We start from the raw sequence: 6,158 nt of genomic DNA on the forward strand, positions 1-6,158 counted from the left end.
AAAAAAAAAAAAAAAAAAAAAAAAAAACCTGAGTGTGGTGGTGTGCACCTGTAATCAGGAGGCTGAGATGGGAGGATCGCTTGAGCCTGGGAGGTGAAAGTTGCTGTGAGCTGAGATCGTGCTACTGCACTTCAGCCAGACCCTGTTTCAAAAAAAAAAAAAAAAAAAAAGCCATGAGATAACTCATACTCTTTAACCAGGAAACTTTGAGGAAATGTCTAAAAGTTAGAGAAAAGCAATCAATAGTAAAATGTCCAGATTGCTGCTGTTCGTAGTAATAAAAACTTGGAAATAGTTTGCAGAACAAACAATAGGGGAATGAGTTAGTCAACTGCAGTATATCAGTATAATAGGTGAAATTAAAAAGGTTAGAAAGTGTGAGCTCTGCCTGTACCTGTGCATGTAAAGCCTTTTTTTTTTTTTTTTTTTTTTTTAAATACAGAGTCTAGCTCTGTCGCCAGGCTGGAGTGCAATGGCGTAATCTCAGCTTACTGCAACTTCTGCCTCCTGGGTTCAAGCAATTCTTCTGCCTCAGCTTCCCAAGTAGCTGGGATTACAGGCATGCGCCATCATGCCTAGCTGATTTTTGTATTTTTAGTAGAGATGGGGTTTTACCTTGTTGGCCAGGATGGTCTCAATCTCCTGACCTCGTCATCCGCCAACTTTGGCCTCCCAAGGCCACATTTTTTTTTAAAGGTCCAGGCTTATTCTTTATTTAAAGCACAGACCTGGGTTGACAGCTCATGTCTGTAATCCCGGCACTTTGGGATGCTGAGGTAGGCAGATCACTTGAGTCTTAGGAGTTCGAGACCAGACTGGGCAACATGGCGAAATCCCCATCTGTACCAAAAAAAAAAAAAAAAAAAAACAGCACAGTTCAAAGTCATTAAATCATTAAATCCAGTACAAAAGAAATGGCTCCCATTTCCCGTATTGGCATCAGACATCCCACCAGCTGCAATTACATCATTTTTATCTATCCTCTGCTTTTCCTTTTTGTGGGGGTAGGGGTGGGTCAAAGAGACTTCAACCTCAAAACCAAGGAGAAATCCCTGATTGCAGAGAAACACAGGAAATGACTCTTCCTCTGTGAAAGGCAGTCAGGAACTCTGCCCCAGTGATGAGGACCACTGATGGTGTGGGAGAGCGATCAGGAAGAGAATATTCCTGGAGGTAGCATAAAAACAGTGAGAGCCCAGGAAATCACACTCCTAGGATGGCTGCTGTCACCACCATCACCCTCTCTTCTGTCTCCACCTCGGTGCCATCAAATTGAGTGAGGAACAAGGGAAAGTAATTTCATGTAGAAAACCAAAGTGAACAGGAATGTGGGTGGTGTGAACATAAAAGAAGAAACTAACATCAAAAGTTTCTGCGTGCTGCTTTCCCGCCCTGTGGTGGAAATCCCTGATCCATTTCTTCATGTGTCTAACTTCCAAGGAGGGGGCTAACAGCATACACGTGAGATCTGAGGTATGGTTTACTCAGAGATCTAAACGGTGGGCCCTTTTGAGATGATGACTGCAGTAAAGGTGTCTGCAATGTCCTTGGTTACTCCACCTCTTGAGCAGGGGTCTAGTTTACCATTGCTGAAAACAACGTCCATGTGCGAACTATTTTTTTGTCTCCATACATAGTAATGATCCAGGAGGGCCTTGATCTCACACTCCACTGTTTAAAACACTTATCAGAAAACTCCTTCAAGTTCCACGAGTGAAGTCCAAATAGGTCATCGATACAAAAGCGCATGACTATTTCTGTGCAGGCCTGCTAACTCCAACCCAGGAATCCCAGAGCGCTAGCTGTTGCCTCTGAACTACTCAGGCACGTCACCTGGCCCGGATCGTTGGAATATACACTCACAACTTGGAAAATATTCTGCAGCAATGAATCCGATACATTGGTTTTTCTCAAATATTGGCACATGGCCTTGAGAGGCCAAGCAGACAAATGCTATAAAGCGTTAGAGGTATAAGGATAGCTCACCACTGCAAGTCTCACCCAGGTTTTAGAGATCCAGCCTTTCAAATGTCGAATGTCAGTAAGCCTCTGCGAACTACCACCCATATTTGAGAGTCGATTAATGGCATCCCAGGACCTGTGGATGTTCTCTGAACAATATGGACCACTTTTCCTAAAATCTGTAGTTATGATCTTCATAAATACACCATAACTTACCAAATCCTTAAACTGCTAGATAAGGGCAGAAGTTGCAAGAGCTCCAACTCCCATATGAGGGTATTTCATCCTGAACTAGGCTGCAAGCATGCCACCGTATGGACCCTGGAGGGCCACAACAGGGTGATTTTCAGCTCCTAGGATTGTTCTGTTCAAGTGTTTGATTAGCTCTGCAGAATCAGCCAGAGCTTGTTCTGATGTCAGGAGATCCAAATGTCCAGAATGCTTGAATGGGTCATCACAGGACAGGGAGTCTCCGCAGTATCGCTGTTCAGCATACACCAACGTAGCTTTCGGTTCCTCAGCTATATACCACATGAACCACGTATTACTGTAAAACCAGCTGATGTCCCTGTCATCTTTCTTCCAGCATTTATCAGCTATTAGATACTGCTGTTCAAAAAGTTTTCACAGTATTAAATGCAAATTGATCAACCCTCTGATAGAAGTGAAGAACCGAGTAGTTCTTGGCAACAGCCGGGTGAGATGTGGGGTTGGCTGGCAAGTGCAGGCTGCCGAGAGCCCTTAAGGCCAGCTGGAGAGTCGTGGTGGTCCCGGGCACCAGGCAAGCCACCAGCAGAAGCGGGAGGGCTTGGTGGCCCATGGCTCAGGCTGGTGGTTGCAGTGCAGGTCTAAAGCCATTTTAAGTGAATGTTTTCTCTATTTAAAAAGTAATTTTCTAGTTTCGAGGCTGAGTTTAAGAGCAGGTTATTTTTCTCTGAGTAAGCACTTAGACAACAAAGTTTCACCATATAAGTTACACAAAAGTAAACTCAACAGCTGCCTTCCACCCAGAGGCAGGGAGGGATTGAACAGACCCTAGACTGGGGAGACTACAGGGCAGATTTATGGAAGGGGGAGCTGGGAAATGTCTTAGACGGCTTGGGCTGTTACAACAAAATGCCATGGACTGAGTGACTTTAACAACGGAAATTTATTTCTCATAGTTCTAGAGACCGGAAGTCCAAGATCAACGTTCTGGCTGATGTGGTTCCTGGAGAGGACTGCTTCCTGGCTTGCAGATGGCCACCATCTCACTGTGTCCTCACATGGCAGGGGTCAGGGGATCTGGTGTCTCTTCCTCTTCTTATAAGAACACTAATTCCATCCTCATGACCTCATCTAAACCTAATTACCTCCCAAAGTCCCCACCTCCTAACACTATTCCATCGGGAATTAAGGTTTCAACATACATATTTGAGGGGGATACAAACATTGAGTCCATAGCAAAGGATTATTCCACCAGCAGATGTTGGGCAGTGCACAAATAGTCCAGGCTGGGCCAGGCACAGTGGCTCATGCTTGCAATCCCAGCACTTTGGAAGGCCGAGGCAGGTGGATCACCTGAAGTCAGGAGTTCGAGACCAGTCTAGCCAACATGGTGGAACCCCATCTCTACTAAAAATAAAAAAAATTAGCCAGGCGTCGTGGTGGGCACCTGTAATTCAGCTTCTCAGGAGGTTGAGTCAGGAGAATCACTCGAACCTGGGAGGCGGAGGTTGCAGTGAGCCAAGATCACTGCACTCCAGACTGGGCAACAGAGAGAGACTCCGTCTCAAAAAAAAAAAAACAAAAAAAAAGTTCAGATTGGGAAGGCTCAAGAGCTGCTTTCTCTGCAAGTCTAGCTGGGAGCAGTCATAGTTGTGAAGAGAGGCGGGGCACGTGGGGCTAGCCCACACATGCACGCATACACCACAGTCAGATTGCATCACTAACAGCCAATCACACGCCTTTAATTCAGACCTAGCATTATAAACTTTATTTCTCAACACAGCCTCCATCAAGTTCAAGACACTTTTGTTAGTGATGATGTTAGCCATCTAGTCAACCCCTAGAGAACGGAGGGTCCTGGGAATTTAACCATGTCAATACAGTCATTTTTATATTTATTAACTGAAGAAAAATGAGTGCACTTTAAGAATTTTTTTAAGATTAAGATATAAAAAAGAAGTCAAAAGGAACCAAATCAGGACTATAAGGTGGATGCCTAATGATTTCCCACTGAAACGCTCATTGAATTACCTTCATTGGATAAGAGGAATGAGCAGGAAGGATGTTATGATGGAGAAGGACTCTCTAGTGAAGCATTCCTGGACATTTTTTTACTAAAGCTTTAGCTAACTTTCTCAAAACACATTCAAAATAGGCATATATTATTGTTCTTTGGCCCTCCAGAAAGTCAACAAACAAAATACCTTGAGCATCCCAAAAGACTGTTGCCATGACCTCTGCCCCTGACTGGTCCACTGTTGCTTTGGTTGGACCACTTCCGTCTCTTGGCAGCCAGTGCTTAGTTGTGCTTTGTCTTCAGGATCATATTGGTAAAGCCACGTTCCATCTCCCATTACAGTTCTTCAAAGAAATGCTTCAGGATCTTGATCCCACTTCTTTAAAATTTTCATTGAAAGCTCTGCTCTTGTCTGTAGCTGATTCAGATGCAACAGTGTTAGCAGCCATCAAGTGGAAAGTTTGCTCAAGTTTAATTTTTCAGTCAGAATTGTGTAAGCTGAACCAGTTGAGATGTGTATAGTGTTGGCTATTGTTTCTGGTTGTTTTTTCTTTTTTTCAGACAAAGTCTCGCTCTGTTGCCATGCACCAGGCTTGAGTGCAGTGGCGTGATCTCGGCTCACTGCAACCTCCGCCTCCCGCGTTCAAGCAATTCTCCTGCCTCAGCCTCCCGAGTAGGTGGGACTACAGGCGCATGCAACCACGCCCAGCTAATTTTTGTATTTTTTTAGTAGAGACAGGGTTTCACCATGTTGGCCAGGATGGTCTCGATCTCTTGACCTCATTATCAACCCGCCTCAGCCTCCCAAAGTGCTGGGATTACAGGCGTGAGCCACCGTGCCCGGCCTGTTTCTGTTGTTAATCATTGGTCCTCTTCAATTAGGGCATGGATAAGATGAATTTTTTCCTCAAAAATTAATGTGGATGGTCTGTTGCTGTGGGCTTCATCTTTAGTATCATCTTAAAATGAGCTATCTGTTTGTAAACTGCTGACTTCTTCAGAGCATTGTTCCTATAACATTTTCATAAAGCATCAATGATTTCACCATTCTTCTTACCCAAGCATCACCATAAATTGGATGTTTGTTCTTGCTTCAGTTTTAGCAGAATTCATGTTTCTCCGATAGGAGCTCTTTTCAAAATGATGAAACCATTGTTAGTGTCTCAAACTATATCCTGTTCAGACATGTTATAACAAATTAATACGAATTTATTTTGGCACAAAAAATGAAAACCATAGCTTCCATTTCCATTTCCTTCGTTTAGTTCTTTCATTATTTGCATTTTCCATGAACTTTTTGAAGACCCCTCATATAGCTTGTGGCCTACAGTTAAGCTGAGCCACTTTAAGGGATAGCCTGAGGACCAAAAGGAAGAAGCCATGAAATAAGGCAACATTTGATTGGATATTCAGGACCCACAAGAGGAATTTCCCTGGCATCCCCTTTGTTGTAGTAAAAATAGCAAAATATAAGACAGTACTAATTACGGCAACATGCTAATGTATATTTGAGGATTGACAAACATTGCAATTTTAAAAGGGTGACATAGAATATAAGATTTGTTTTTTTTTCCTCCTAGAAGATTATAGACCCAGAAATAAAATTTTTAAAAATGCTCCAGATGATTTCCTTGAATTCAAGAATAGCTTTCATGAACACGTATTTGAAATATTTATTGGCTGGGCACGGTGGCTCATGCTTTTAATCCCAGCACTTTGGGAGACCAAGGTGGGTGGATCATAAGACCAGGAGTTCAAGATCAGTCTGGTCAATATGATAAAACCCCGTCTCTACTAAAATACAAAAATTAGCTGGGCGTGGTGGTAGATGCCTAGAGTCCCAGCTACTCAGGAGGCTGAGGAAGGAGAATTGCTTGAACTTGGGAGGTGGTGGTTACAGTGAGCCGAGATCATGCCACTGCACTCCAGCCTGGGCAACAGAGCAAGATTCCATCTAAAAAAAAAAAGAAAT

The 6,158-nt window shown here is 43.4% G+C and overlaps 1 pseudogene; it reads right to left on the reverse strand.

The window, feature by feature from the left end:
• Window positions 1-2,782, reverse strand: part of LOC116534696 — an 18,794-nt pseudogene extending 16,012 nt beyond the window's left edge.
• Between the last annotated feature and the right edge of the window lie 3,376 nt (window positions 2,783-6,158).

The sequence above is a fragment of the Sapajus apella genome, unplaced genomic scaffold, assembly GCF_009761245.1.
Source record: "Sapajus apella isolate SASKATOON/1434 unplaced genomic scaffold, GSC_monkey_1.0 scaffold89, whole genome shotgun sequence".
Lineage (NCBI taxonomy): Eukaryota > Metazoa > Chordata > Mammalia > Primates > Cebidae > Sapajus > Sapajus apella.